The sequence below is a fragment of the Ammospiza caudacuta genome, chromosome 4 (assembly GCF_027887145.1).
Source record: "Ammospiza caudacuta isolate bAmmCau1 chromosome 4, bAmmCau1.pri, whole genome shotgun sequence".
Classification (NCBI taxonomy): Eukaryota; Metazoa; Chordata; class Aves; order Passeriformes; family Passerellidae; genus Ammospiza; species Ammospiza caudacuta.
This window is the reverse complement of record NC_080596.1, coordinates 6,437,327-6,453,580: the sequence shown is the minus strand read 5'-3', so window position 1 is coordinate 6,453,580 and position 16,254 is coordinate 6,437,327.

The following is a 16,254-nucleotide window of genomic DNA, read 5'->3' as shown; positions in this document are numbered from 1 at the left end:
TAACAGCTCAAGCATATTTTCCAGGGCATAATGAATGGATTTGATATGAACAGCTTACTTTTAGGTTTAGTGTTGGGAAAAATAATTACTACAAGGTAATTGCAATGCTGCTGGTTTTGTTTGGAACACAGGGTGATTATTCCAGCACAATTTAGGATGAAATCTGCTTAGATTTTGATAAAATCCCAAGTAAATATGCACCTGAAAGAATCATGTTCTGTCTGATAAATATCCTGTATCAATAAACAAAAGCTGTAGTGGAAACCAAGCAAAACTTCATGTTTCCTATGTTAATCAGATGACCCTGGTGCTGGACAAGATGGGTGTTGAGGGGAAAGACCCTTAATTGGCTGAATGTTTTGGTTTTTTTTTTCCATGGCATGTCAGCTTTTAATTTTGCATGGTATTTGCCATATTCTATGTTTTACTTTTTCTTGCTTAATAAGTAAAATATTAACTAGTTGTGCTTTGGGAATGGTGTTCTCCAGTTTATTAGTCTTGCCAAAACCATGCCACTGTTCACTTCTGCTCTCGCCCCGCAACTGGAAGCCCAAAGTCAAAGATCGTGGGTGGAGCTGCCTTGTGACATAGGAACTGGCTTTCTGACTATTTCTCTTTTTAATTACTAGAAATACTAACATGAGCACAGAACTACAGGAGCCCAAATAGAGTCCTGTATTGTTCACTAAATAGTTACACCTTTGTGATGTTGTAACTGGTTATTGTAGAAGGGATTACAGGGTACCAAAAAGAATTGTGACTTTAAGTATTGAGTCAGAGAAGAAGCCCATTAACACCTGTGTGAAATATTGGAGTGATCTCAGAAAGAGACATATAACTGTCTTGATTTCTTCCTAAAGTAATTTTCTCCAGGTTTTTGAAAACTGAGTAAGAACTTTTCCCTTGCTGAGAGATACCCGTGAAGTTTGTCATGTAATGTTATGCAGAATATATGGTGTAGAAGTACAGGCATTTGGAAGAGCCTGTGGGAGAGGTGAATGGAAAGTGTTTGTATATCTCCTTTATCAAGTATTAAAAGTATTACCATAGAGAAGATAGCTCTCTGGCTGTGTAAAGCTATGGGAGGCAGATACTTTCAAGTACTTTCCAAATTCAGATCTTAAGCTGCATCAGTCTCTTTGAAAGGTTTGCTTTTGATTGACTCCACATAACTTACACAGTATCTACTTCATGATGTTCTCATTATTTTTTTTTTTTTTTGCAAAACCAAGTGATACCACTGAAAATTTTTGAAGCAAATCTATTCCACTCTTTTTGATGAGGAAAACAGGAATATAGCTTTACTGACAAGGAGTGCAACAATACTGAAAGAATAGCACCTCAGTTACCTTATCTCTTCAGGACATAAATTACATAAGTATGGAATCTGAAAAATTGTATTTTTGTAAAGCTCCAAATATCTTGAAAATAATGAACTTGGTGTAATCAAATAAAAATATTTCTAACTTAGCTTTATGTTTAAAAGTGTACTTTCTTCGGCTAAGAAGTATATTTTTAATTGAAGTGTGTGTCAGAGAGTGGCCCCACAGTTATCTGAGTAAGACACAATGAAACTGGAGAAAGCTGTAAAACTGATTGAAGTTCAAAACTGTTCTAATGAATAGGTTTTTCCAGAAAGAAATACTTTGTTTTATAAGGACAAAGAGCTGTTTTTTTTAATGTTATCAAATTAGAAGCACTGCTGCCACTGAGACTGAGACACTTTCTTGATAGGTCAGTGCTATTTAAAGATCACACAAAAAGCTATCAAAGGAAATACACAAAGAAAGGGCATACAGTTGACTCTTTACTGGAGGTGACCAATAACAAATATAGTTTATGTGGAGCTTGTAAGGAATGTGATTATTTTAGGAGGTTGGGCATGGAAAGAAAAATTGGAACATCTGAATCTGGTAACACTTTGCACTTAATAAGCACTTTGTGTGTAATAAGTGGTGTTATTTGTAATTGTAAAAGTCATGTTCTGAAGCCTTTAACTTAAGATATTTTCATGTGACTTTCAGAGAGTCAGAGCTAAAGGATATGGAAATAATAATGTACTCCACAGCAGAAATGATTCCTAAGCTTTTGGTTATGCAAGCTCTGAAATGGGATTTATCAGTATTATAAAATACACAAGTTGTTAGAATAACCAGTTTGATATTAGATTAATAACAATACTAGAGAAGGATGAGTGAAAAACATGCAGCATGAAATAAGTAAGAGAAAGTTGAATGACTTTCAATTAATCAAGTAATATTTCCAAAATTAGTGGTTACTAGATTTTTCTTTGAAGCAAAACCAAACTATTAAAAATAATATCTTATAATTTGCCAGTTGATCACAACTTACAATATATAGGTACTATATATTTCTTTGTTTGCTAAAATTATTTTAAAATTTATTGAAAATATTTGGGAGCATATAATTGTGCAAGTAATATTGTGCTGCCCTTCTTTTATGCTGTGGTAACAAAAGCTTTAACTTTTCTTTTTAAGTGCTGCTTATCATTCTTTGTGCTCTTAGCCATGTTGTTTCAGCATTTAACACATTTGTTTTCATTAGTTAATTTCCTGAATTATTATTTGCTTTTTAATTCTGCAGTCTTGGATTTCAGTGTTCTTATGTCATGACAGTACCGTAGATATCTGTATCCTGCATTGATTAACTGAATGTAGCAGCAGACTTAAGGGTGGATTTCTGATTATTTCATGAATTTTCTGATACTGAGACACATCAGACTGGGTGGCTCATGTTGTCAACTATTTTCTTACTCTCATCGGGTCAAAATTGAGTTTTTTGGTATAACTCGTATTTAATGACTTTAGATTTGATTTTGAATCCTCTGACATCATTGATTGTGTGAAACGAAGCATCAGATAAATACTACAATCAGATCAAGTCTGGATTAGTAAAGTATCAGACTGAAATATAGGATATGCAGGTTCTCTTTACTTTTGGCCTAGTGACAAAGCTGGACAACTGCAATTTTTTGAATAACCTAAATTTTTAACTTAACTATTGAGATTTTTTTGTTTGTTTGGGTTTTTGTGGGTTTTTGGTGGGTTTTTTTTTGGTTTTTTTTTTTTTTTTTTGTTTTTTTGTTTTTTTGTTTTTTTTTTGTCTTGTCTTCCTTTCAAAAGGAAGAAGTAGCTCTGTTCTTTCAAAGATGCACATGTATATATATATGTAGTATAAAGGAAAAGTGGTATACTTTAAAAGCCGTATGAAACAGATCAGTAACTTTAAAGTGATGTGGAAATAAACAGTTCTCTTTGATCTAAAAGTATAGCAAGACAAAATATACAGATGTTAACTCACACTTCTAATTTGTAATCCTCTGTGAAGGTGATTCCCTTTATCTGAATTTCTGTCTGCACACCAGAAGTGCACTTATGGAATTAGGAGGATTGGACAACTAGAAATTAATGATATACTGATAATATCCAGTTTTGAGTAAAAGCATTAAAACAAACTTTAATATGCTACTCATAAGTAGTAATAGTAGTATGAAATTAATTTCTTGTTAATAATCAAGTATAGTTCTTCTGTTGCAAGCACTGCTAAGATCCTCCTTGATCCTCCTAGTTTGTCATCTGAAAAATTACTGGTCAAAAAGTTGCTTTGGACCTTACTTGGTGTTGGTGTGGCCTCCTGCAGTACCTTCCAACATGCAAAGGCTGCAGCAGGGATTGACAGACAGTAAAAGAGAGTTAAACTCTCTAACCACAGTAAAACACAAGACTGTAGGACAGCAAGTACCACTGTAAAGGGAAACAAAGGAATTTCTGTTCACACGTTATGGATTCTTGGGTTCTGTTTCATGTCTCACCAGCTTGGGCAGGGGATGTTCCCTTGTCTCCAGCCACATTACTGGGTGGCAGCACAGTGAAACAGAGTGGCTGCTGTCTGCAGGGGCTTGTCTGGTGTGAACAGAAGAATAAAGTCAGTGTAGCAGTAAGAACTAAAGCAGTATGTAATAACACTGAAAAGTACCTCCTTATTCTGTGAATTGTGTGAAACAAAAATTTCTTTGGTACCTTATCCATAGATTGAAAGGACACTGGAAAAGAAACTCCAATAAACCATAGCAAAGATAAAAAATAAGTTTTTTGGTTTTTTTTTTTTCTGCATGAAAAGAGAGTTTTTTGAACTATGCTATTTATATAAAGTAGAATATGGAAGGAAGAAATGTTTACTTAGAAATATCCAAAAAGTAGATGTGTAATCTGGGATGTGTGAGAAGTACATTCCTATTTTGAATCTGTAGGAATAAAAAACCCCAGAATTTCTGACATTTAGGCAAGATCCTAAAAGATGATGATGCGCTGGCTTGTAACAGTTTCTTAGAAAAGTTTGCCTATGACTTTTTTTTAAGGTCCTGTGTGGTTATCAGATCAAACGGGTGTGCAGTGGTCAGTTAGGAAGGTAAAAGAAGCCAGAGTACAGTGATTTTGGAGGGGCTTAGAGGATTATGCTGTACTGTGTGAAAGGAAAACAGTTATTAAGGTCTCCAGAACTAAAACATTTATTCATTCAAGAAAACATCAAAAATGAAACAAAATAATTCTGATTCAGCCACTGACTGAATCTGGCTATATATTTTGCTACATTCACCTGATTAAAGGGTTGTGGGAGTTGAGGGGTCTTGCTTTGTTTTTTTCCTTAGGCTGAATTTATATAGTTTCAAGCAGAGGTTCTCATTAACTAGAAAAACATTAGAATGAAAGAACTTGAATAGCACCTGTGTAACCTGTCAAATGGATAAATCTGCAGCCTTACTACAGAAAGGCTTTCACGTGCAAAGTGTGCCCTCAAATTTTAAATAGAGTGTTTGAAATCAAGTCCATCTGGTAATGACTTTGTTGAAAATATTGACAGGGTCCAGGTAAAAAGCTATATTCATTGTCATCAATGCATGGCAAATAGTTGATTCAGTGTTCAAGAGTTTATCTAGATGATTTAGTACCCTGTAGTACAATTCTTGATATATCACATCTTCATTGCCTTAGCAGCTTTGCTTAAAATACCCAGTACTTACCTTAAAAAATTCATTTTCCCCTTTTTATTTTGAAAAAAGGTTGATGTATATTTATTTGTGGGGAAATAGAAGCAGATGCACTTCTACATAATGTTTAGGAACTGTTATTTAAATTACTTTTTAAAAATTCTGCCCATGTCTTCAATGGAAATCTTAATTAGGTTCTGGATGCCAGTCTTATAATGTAAGGTATAGTATACACAGAAGCACAGAGGCTTCTTGTACCAAAAATGTTAAATTGTTTGTTTTTTTTTTTTTTCCATAATAACTGTGACCTTTAAAACCATTTTAAAATGAGCTTCTTGGTTTCTTAATTTTATGTCAGATTATATGTAAACTCTGTTGTTCTGCTTTGGAGGAAGTCATGCATAATTTAGTAATAAACCAAATATGCTTTATTATGCTCTTTAAAATCTCAGCAGTTTTGGCTCATATCTGATGTGCATGGGCACTGCAGTCACTAGGAGATGCCACAGCTCATGTCCTACAGTGCATTTCACAGGAATCTGTACAATTCTAAGGGAACTGTAAAATACATACTACATGCATATATTCTTTTCTATAAAACACGTGTGTATCACATGAATCTCTTGAAGAATCTGATGAATAGTTTCTTCCTTTGTAAATTAAATGGAAGCAAAATAAAATCCTCCCTACAACTTTTATGGTCCATATATGAACTAAGATGTAGACCATACCTAGTTGTCATTTCATTTCATATAATGAAAATGCATTTCTTTTCTCTCTAATTGAGAATTGGGATGTCTTTATAAGTCTTTTGGTGTCCCTGAGGACATTTTCAGTGATAATGTAAAACCCACAAGGTCTCCACAACTCTCTCCTAAGACCATGTTTTTGTCTGGGAAGTTACAGAGTGTAATATGAGATACAGCAGTTGCCAAGGTAACTGTTTTTTCCCATTTAATAGCAGCAGGTGAATGGTTGCCTGGATATCCACAGTAATTTGCTGGGGCTCTAGTAATTCATGAAGGATGTACACATTCTTTTCCAGGCTTGTTTTTCTCTCACAGAAGCTTTGACTAAAACCCCAAGGTACATGATAAGTATTAAAATATTATTCAATATTATTAAATAATTATTCTTCCTTTAGTGCTGTGTTTTTATTATTAATATTTTAATACTGTTTTAAATGCAGAATATTAGACCAAAATCTTTAAAAATTATGATAGTTCTTTTCAGAAGAACTTATTTTCTGATTTTTTTTTTTTAAATCTTGGTTTGCTATTTCAAAACACTTCAGAAATTTAACTAATTAACACCATATTTAAGTCTGGAGCTAATGAGACAAATTTTAAAGTGCAATTTCTGGTTTGTTCTTATTGCACTTTCCTTTAGTGAAACCAGTAAAATGTTTGGAAATAAGACTAGTCTCATTCTAATTCTGTTGCAGCATTCTCCTGAATTTAAAAGCAAATACACCCAGCAAAGAGGTGTTCAGATTTTATGGGCTTTGAGAATAGATGGGAAAGTTCTCATGAAATGTGACATAATTACTTTCAGTGACTAGAACATAAGTCTTCAGTGTGTCATAATTAAGTTTTAGGTTTACTCTTTAAGACTGTTTTATTCAGTCTGCTGGCAGGTCTAGAAAGAATCTGTTGATTGTTTATAACTCAGTTTATTATCTCATTACATTTATATAATCAGAATGGAAATAAAATCTTAAGTTTGGGACAAACAAAATATATTTTAGAGATTTCACTTGTGCATAAATTTGGCCATCCGAGTCCCTGAACATGTCATCTATGTGTGGTCTGAGTTCCTGCTGTTAAATACCTTAGAACTGTGAAATCTCCTCACATAATCTCTAAATTTAGCACTTCATGTGAAGTAGCATTGATTAAAGAAAAACAAATCTCTCTTAATAATTCAGTTGTTATTATGAATAATACCCAAGTCCCCAAATGCTAGCATTGCAACCAAGCTGGCAGAACATAAGTAATCAGCTAAATAAAGCCAGCAGCCATATTTATGAAGAGAAGGGCAAGACAGGGTCAAAGCTGTTCCACCTTTAACAATTAAATACATATTCTCAGTGGAACTCTTCTGTGTAATAGCAATCATGACATTCTAAGAGATTTGATGGAAGTCTTGTACTTATTTAATTTCTATAGGTTTTCTCTTAGAGCACTTGCTTTCTGAAAAGCACAATTAGTGCTGGAGATGAGTCTTTTAAAGCTGACAGTGAAACTGCTTTATAACAAGTTTAGTCTGCTTTCTTTCAGTTACTGAAATAAAATGGGAGGTGTGTCATTGTGTGGGATAGACAGTTCTTGGCTCAGAAGCAAGTTGTTTTGCCTCCCTAAAAAGGGATTGGAGAACAAGTAGATGTGTTTTAGGCATTCATCTTAGCCAAGACTACCACCTGACAGGTAGACTCAACATCTTGACACCCTGTAAATGTTAATGCCATCTCTGATTTGTTTTGATAGCCTCATCAGACACTTATTCACCAAATGTACTTATTTAAGTAGATCAGACTCTTAGAATTAACAAAATTACTGCAATTCCCAGTCTGAGGACACATTTTTACTGGGGTGTGTAACTTCAGACAGATGTGATAGTTGTTTTCTTCTCCTTTTATGACTTGACACTAAATCCTGTAGCTAAAGTGAATGACAGCAGTGACCAAAGCACAGCTCTAAGATTCTGAATTGACTTGTAAGTTACCTGGAGTGCAGCAGTTTGTAACAAATAAACCTCCTCAAGGCTTCTGGAGAAGCTTTCACTGAAATTATTTTTAATGTTTAATTAATAAAATAAGTTTCTCTCTCTTCCTATAAAGATTTCCAAATTCAAGTCTGCTAATAAGTCAAGGTGAACCAAAAGAATGTTAGTAGAGCTGCTAATCATTTCTGAACAATAGAAAGAAAATGCCTTATTGATACATGTTTATTCACTCTGATTCTACATATTTTTGATTTATAAAGTATCTCAATAGTGGAATAGGTTGGAAAATACTGACCTTTTAAGCTGTCAAACTAGTACTCCTGATTATTTCAGTAGGGCAAAACTGACCTTTCTTCAACGATGCCCTTGAAGTTTGCAGCTTCAGTACAGTCAAATGCTAGAAACAAAATTAACCCAACCACACATAAAGCAACCAACAAAACTGAGAGTGAGAGTACTTAGATCCTTCTACAGTTGCATTTCTCTGTGGTAATTATATTGTTTTCTCCCACAGGTGTAAAAGAGCTTCTAGAAGCTGTAAGTACCAGGCATGTGTTTTCTTCAAAGTGACTATTGTTGCAGAGGTGATGAATCATCAAATCATCCATGTGTTGTGTTTTCAAAATTCTTTTTAGTTTGTAGAAGTAAGGGTTGGCACTCACTGAGAATTTTAACAACTCTGGTGAATCAAATCTCTGAAATACAGACATAGGAGTCCAGAAAATAGCTTTGAAAGGATTCAGTTTTACATTTGAATAGAAGAAACAGTGAATTTATTTTTTTTTAATATTATGCTAAAGGTTGAGCATTTTTTGTGTGTATGCAGAAGCTGCATACACAAAACAGATGTAATATTTACAAAAAGATTAGCAACATAGCAATGTTTGAAAACACTCATCTTGTCACATGAGCAATCTTTACAAATTGTTAGACAACCATGTGATCTGCAGCAATCTTCTCATCATCTCGCTTTATCTACTCCTCTTGTGACTGATTTTTGATGTCTGAAAGGATAGGGTGGAAGTCACTAGAGAGCAACTTAACCCCTTTGCAGAGAGCAAAATTATATATGTAAAGCTTTCTTAGGTGAGTTAGTTCTTCCTTATAATATGAGTGAAAAAGTTTTCAGGCTATGGATTGAACTTCTGTCAATAGCAAATCAATATCTGATCAATTAAAAGTATGTCTGAATGTCTTTTAGATTTCCTATAGGGCTTCAGTACAACTACTTATATAAACACTGTTTTTTCCTTATTGAAATGATACAGAAGTAATTTTGCTGGCTATAATTCTTCCAAGGTAAGTTGGTTTGAGTTGGGGGAAGGAGCTGTGAGAAAACAAATGCTAGGACTCATGCAGTCAAGGAGCAGAAATGTATTATTTGCTTTGATTTAGTTACAGGGACTAAAGTAGTTAACAGAAGTGAGTCCTGTGGATGAAGAGGCAGGTTAAAGTAGATTTTAGTTTGTTTTGAAAAAGTGGCTACACTAAGGTGGTTGCATGTTTTACAGCAGATTGAAGCGAGCCCTGTGAAGATCAGAGCTCCTAAAATCTATTTCTAGAAATAAGCTGTGTCTGCTGTTTACCAGGCAGTGGGAGCCCAAGTGTGTGTGTTGGGGCTTCACTGCACTGTGACAGTAAATAATGTTATGGACTGTGTGTGAATTACTGAATCTTATAAATGGAATTTATCAATGTAACTGTTTTTGAAAATAATGATTTAAAGAATGGGTTTGAAATGAGTAAAGTTTTTCCTATTGCTTATGATGTGCACTTTAAAAAAACACTGATTAGGAAAAACAAAGGTTAAATCACAGTTTAATCTTGTGTCAGTCTAAATGGCCACCACAGAACAAATGCTGGTATAATTCTACTTTAAGTTATTTTGACAACATCAACAGTATTTAGGGACTTAAAAATTGAATGTGTGCAAATGCCATCCAGTATAATGTAAAACTTCATCTCCAGCTTTCAGTAGGCATTCTCAAGTTCTGTGTTTTGTGGCTAAATACAATCCAGGCATTTATGAGTGCAGATGGTGTTTTTAACCAGCTGTACCACTGTGATGTAAAAGGAATTCCTTGTAACATAGAAGGGCACCTCATCAGCTGAGGGGAATGCAAGGAGAAGTGCTCTAAATGAGCCCACAGAAACATCTGTTGCAGTCATAAATATATATGAGTCTGTTCAGCTGTATAGAATTAAAATTATGTTTCAATAACACTTATTTTAATAAGCCATAAAAGAAATTGCATTGCAAATTATAGATGCCGACTGAATTTTAAAATCAAACTAATGCTTATTTTTGAGCTGCATTTTCATATCAAGATAACATTGTGTTTCCCTTAATACAGTTAGAAATAAAGCATTTGGCAAAGAAAGTAACAGGCTTGCCCTGTATTTTTTGTGAAGAGTCATACTTTGGGCTAGAAATTATTAATAAATTTGAAATATATTTGTATAATACTCTTCACTTAAGAAAAAACCATAAGACATTATCTCCTCTTTATCCAAGCGCAAAGTCTCTTTAACATTCCTGTCATCTTGGAACTAGCAAAAAAGGCTTTTTTAATGAAGCTCCTCATTGTCTTCAATGGTTAATTGATTTAATTAGTTTATAAATTAGGTTAATTGTTTTGTAATATTTACAGTCTTAGAGAGCTCTTGTCAATGCTGGTAAGGTCACAATGAGTTTGTATACACTTGAGAGAAAAAGGAGAATGAGTCATACCTATATGCCAAGGATGGAATTGTTTTCTTAAGCCTTAATGGCAGAATTCCCAATCACCTAAATAGGGCAAAATTTCTCTTTTCATCTCTTATATTTCTTACCTGCAAAATAACTTTCTTAACATGTTTTCAAAGTTGTGCTTCTGTCAATCCCCAGTAGTTTTTCTTTCTGTTTTTTATTTTCCAGAATGATCCTGTGGTTTAACCCTGGCCAACAACTAAGGACCACACAGCCACTTCCACTTTTCCCCTCTCCCCACCACTGCCATGAGGGGAAGAGAATTAGAAAGGTAAAAGTAAGAAGACTCTTGGGTTGAGATAAAGACAGCTTAATAGGGAAAGCAAAAGCTGTGCACACACAGAGCACAAGGAATTTGTTTCCTACTTCCCATGAGCAGGCAGGTGTTCAGCCATCTCCAAAAAAGTGTGGCTCCAGTGTGTGTGCTGATTACGTGGGAAAACAGGTGCCATCATTTCAAATGTCCTCCTGCTCCTTCTTTCCTCAGCTTTGTAGGCTGACCATGATGACAGATGATATGAAATATTCCTTTGGTCAGTTTAGGTCAGCTGTCTCAAATGTGTCACCTCCCAGCCTCTTGTGCACCCCGTCTGCTTGCTGGTGGAGAGGTGTGAGCAGTAGAAAAGGCTTTGGCTGGGTGTAAGCCCTGCTCAGCAAAAACTGGAGCACCCCTGTATTGCCATAGTGTTTTCAGTACATATCCAAAGCACAGCCCCATACTAGCTACTGTGAAGAAAATTCACTCTATCCCAGCTAAAACCAGCACAAATGGATAATTCCAGCCTTTCTCAAGTTGACTACTTGTGTGCCCCCTTTAGAGTGGTGAACTCAATTTATGATGATTTTTTTCCATTATTCTATTATCATTTTGTTCTACAGGTATAGCCTACTCTGATTTCCTGCTGCAAATCCGGTTTCTACTTACTGATCATCTTCAAGCAAATATGGAATACTTGCCATAATCAATCTATCTCAGTACCCTAATCAACATCCCTTTAAATGCATCACAGGTTTTACGTCTGTCTGGACTTGCCAGTCTAACAGACATAATTTTGATTTATTAGAAAAGTTCTAAATACTGTTACTCTGTCAATTAAAAATAAAACTCCTGAAGTAGTCTGAAGAACATGCAAGTTGATATTTAGCACTTAAATTTTTAAAATAACCCATTTAACTATAAAAATGTCATTAATACTTGAAGAGCAGATTACTTACTTACAATGCTTAGCAGTGTATTAAAGTTGTTATCTCAGAATATTTGAATAGTGATTTAAACGAAACGTTGAAATGTATTAATCTTTTTACTCCTCATTTAGGAAGAATACAATAATGAAAAAATTAATGGTCTAAAATTTTGTGCACTACTTAGAGAGAAGCTTGGATAATTCCTTCTCCTGAAGGACTATTTCTGTCAGGCCTTGTTATGCTTGACTTGTACCATCCTTGGGAACTGCTCTGTCAAATTGATGTTTATTTGTTATATATTTAATTTCTCTCCAGTAAATTTGTCCAAACACATGCATCATGTGCACACATGCCTGCTTGTATGCTAAGAGCATGAGCAGGAAGGGACACTGGGAGATGTCAATCCATGTTTTGGGTAGTTGTGGCTGTCTGTATGCTGATAGGCATCTTCAGCTTGACTGCACCTTCTACTGACATTCGCTGGGTTCTGCCTCAAGGTGGAGCTGTTATATTTGCAATGGAAATCAAGACTTGAAGAGCACTTTCTTCCCCCAAATGCCGTTTCTGATATGAAGAGATGTATGACTTAAATCGGTAAAGAAAAACAGCGAGCTATTTTCCTCCCCCTCAGCGAGAGCTGGAGTCATCAGAGTGTCACGCAGGCGGATGGGCCTGCAACTCTGACTTTTATTCAACCTGACACCACCTTTTGTAGGCTCAGGAAGATGTATGCCTTTCACTTACAGTAGGATTCTGACAAGGTGTGCATTCCAGCTGTCAAAGGCAGTGCTGTTCTCCTCGTGGCTCTTTGTAATTGGGAATGTTTTCCCAGAAGACAGTATGTGTGTGTGTGTATTGTGTTCCAATTAAGACTATATGAGGCAGTTATGGCAGGCTGTCAAATCAATAGGACGCTGGGAATATTTTAGTCTCCATGCTGTAGTCTAAATAACCTTTTAAGGACTCTGTTCCCTCAATGTGGTAAATAAATGCTGCATGTTTTGTACTTAATAGGCCTTGGAGTAATGTGTTCCACATGGCTTTATTGCTGGAATGAGACCTTCTTATCACTAAATACACAATAGTGACATGAGGTCATTTCAGCATGAAGAGATGCATAAATCTTATAGATGAATGAAGTCAGTTTATTGTGAAGTTTAGTTAAACATGAGTATTCTAACGTAAGCCTTGCTGGCAAATTTAAGGAAAAGGAGAGAAATCCATAAATACTTAATTTAGTCATCTTTAACCTCTCAGTTTGATACTATAAATGTCTGTCTCAGCTGGATTTGTGAAAGTGATGTTCACTTCCTGGCTATTTATATTTCTTTGAGTGAGAATATCTTTATTCTGATCACTTAAAACTTTGACTATATAATTCATTTCTTAAGCTTCTTTCTTCAGAGTGTATGAAAGAGATTGGGCCAAGCCTCTTAACAGGTGTAACAAGTGACCTGCTTTTAGGTCATTTTGTGTGAAGTTTACCAGAAGTGAGAAGAAATTAAATTAGGCCTGGGATAGCTTGTGCAACCTGAATTGGGAGCAGGTCTGGAGGACTCTGCAGGGCTGGCTACAAAGCTCCCATTGGTGAGGGAGTTCACACTTTGAAGCATTCTATGCAGAGCTGGGTAACACATTATTGTTAAGATGCTTACTCACCCAAAAATGCAGCTTCTAATTTCTGACAGTATTGGTAAAATTGGATTCAATTAGCTTTGACTGGCACAAAAATGGAAAAAAAATTCTTGAATGGTGAAACATTTTAGTGTTCTAAAAAATCAACATTTTGATCATTTGGGTCTAGACTGGGATCATGGACACTTGAAGAAACTGAACACAAAATTCCTTATTTGGAATTAAAATTCTGAACAAAACTGAACACAAATTCCTTATTTATATTCAAATCTTTATTTCAATTGATGTTTTATTTGCATATTAATGATGTATGGTTTTGTACATTTTGTCCAATTGCCTCCAAGGTTTTTATTGTTTTACCTGTTACTGAGAACTTTTTTTGTGCTTCTAATACATGTATTTTTTGTGCTTCTAATACATGATTCATGCAGGGAGAGAATTCATTTCAGGTAAGTACCCTTCATCACTGTGACAGATTGGTAAAATTAAAAGCAACACTGATTCATATCTTAGTGATGTAAATGATGATTCTGCTTTAATTCTAAACCTAGTTCTTCTGTTAAAAATTACTGGGGTACAAGTAGTTCCAGCTGGTTGAAATAATTTTTTCCCTAATAATACTGGGCCTGAAATATGAATAAGTAGGACTGAAAATTGTGATAATTTGAGCCTTTTCCTTTTTTTTTCTTTCCTTTTTTTGATTGTTTGTTTGGGGAGCTCTTCCTCAGGAGGAGCGAAACCTTGTGGAATTAGTCTGTTTGCCTTAGTCTGTGTTGGTTGTCTTGCCTAGTGTTTTTCGGAGTATTTAGGGACATATTTAATACCCTTGATGAAAACAGATGTTGAAATTCTCTGCTAACAGGAGTCCAAGGTATTTGGCTGTGCAGTTAGTTCTACCAATTTACTTCTGTGTTTTCTATGTGTTTTAGGTGCCCCAGGCCCAGTTTTTGGGTAATTTTCGTTCCTGCCTCATATGCTATTTATGGCTCTTGGATGGTTCATGCCTGTTCTGAGAAAGATAATTCCTTACAGCAATATTTAAAGTTATTTGAAACTAATTGGAGGCTGTCTGAAACTCAGAGCACAGTTTTGTGAATTTATTCTAAGTTGGTGAGAATTAACTTGGGCTCACTTTCAGACTAAGAAGCAACTGAACACAGCCTTGGCAGTTGTCAGGATTTTATTGCAGGATGATGATGATGATTATTTATTGTTGTTGTTGTAGTATGCGTGCATGAGTGCTTCCTCTTTGTTTTATAGCTAAGTTTCTTAATTTTAGAGCTTGGATCCACAAGAATTAAAATTAGTGTGGAATACACCTTCTATCCCTATCCCATCTTTCTTCTCAGCTTATTCTGAGAGCTTTAATTTCTGCTTTCTGTCTTTCTGCTCAGATTTTCAGAAGTACTGCAGATAGCAGCATTTTAAAATCAAACTGTCAGTTTCAGACCCTGCTCTTGCTTATCTGTGCTGGTTCCAGCTGGCAGCTTCAGCTCAGCTCGCCTTGGAGTGGTTGGTGTTGTCAGAAGCAACCTTTGCTATCCTCTCAGCAGAAGGGATCTGAAAAACATGGCAGAAGGAAGATGATGAGCTGAACAAACTTCTAGCCAGCTAATAAGGGTAAGTTCACAAATCCAGCAGGGCTTGAATGTCTGAAAAGCATACTAATGCTCACGTTTCCTGAGAAGGGCTTGCTGTGCTGTTTGGCCTTAGCAGTGCTATGTAGGTGGATAACTCATTTCACAAAGATACTGCTCCCTTTCTGTCAGACAGGGTATGCCATCAGGAAAGAATCTCTAAAATTTATGAACTGCAGACTCACTTGCATTTTTCAGCCTTTGCTGGTATTTTACATATACTGATAAAGTAATGAATAGAATATTCAAAACATACCCCCATTTTCTTTAAATTTTCTGGCACATTTTAGTTTGTTGAAACTAAAAAGGAATCTGAAAGACAATAAATTCATAATGTTGAGAGACTGACTTGATTATGAAATTCAATTATAAATTATAGACAACAGCCAAGTTGTCCTGTCACTCCTCTCAATTCAGTGGTCTCAATCCTTATCCTCCTCCAAATAATTTTCAGAGAGAATGAACTTGGAATATTTCCTTGGGATTTCAGCAAGTTGTGACACTCTACAAATATCAACTATACTTATTTATGATGAATCTATACTGGATATTATGATGCTCTCAGAAGTTATCTAAATATCTGAAAGTGCTGTATTTTGTGCCCATGAGAGTGGGTGCCCAGCTGATCAGACACATGCTGGACAGACACCTTCTGTATAGAAGAATAGATCCTATACAGAGCTCTACTGTGTGACTCGATCTTCCTGAATGAATGGGCATAGCAGCCTGAAAGAAGAAGAATCTATGTGGGAAAAACCCCCAAAAAAGCACACATGTGAAGTGAATTCTCCAGGAAGTGTGTTAAAACACATGCATCTGTAATTTTTTTATTTGTGCATCACACATATAATGAATTTTGTTAGGGAATTCTAAAAGAAAAAAAAAATAACCTCATAGGTTATTTTTTTCTGTCAGGCTGTTAGAATATCTTGACATTATTTAGAAGTTCTGGAAATCTTGCTCTTACCAAAATAACATTTCTTGAGCATTGTGTTACCCGGTTCTGTTCGTGCTCTTCTGCTGTGTCCATCACCAAGTTATTTGTTTTCCTGATCTGTTCCTGTGGGAACCATGTGGTTTTAATTACATGTTATGATGTGGAATTATCTTTTTTGCTTTGGCAAGATTGCTTAATGTCATTCCATCTCTGTAATGAAAAAAAATGTATTTTTCAGTTGGCATAAAAATATTGTCAGACAATAAATTAGTGATGATACTTTCCCTAAATTCCATTAGACTGATATTTTGGGACTCCTTATTTCTTCTTTGAGGTTTATTGCTATTGTTTTTAAAGTATTCTCTCTAAAAGTCTTGCT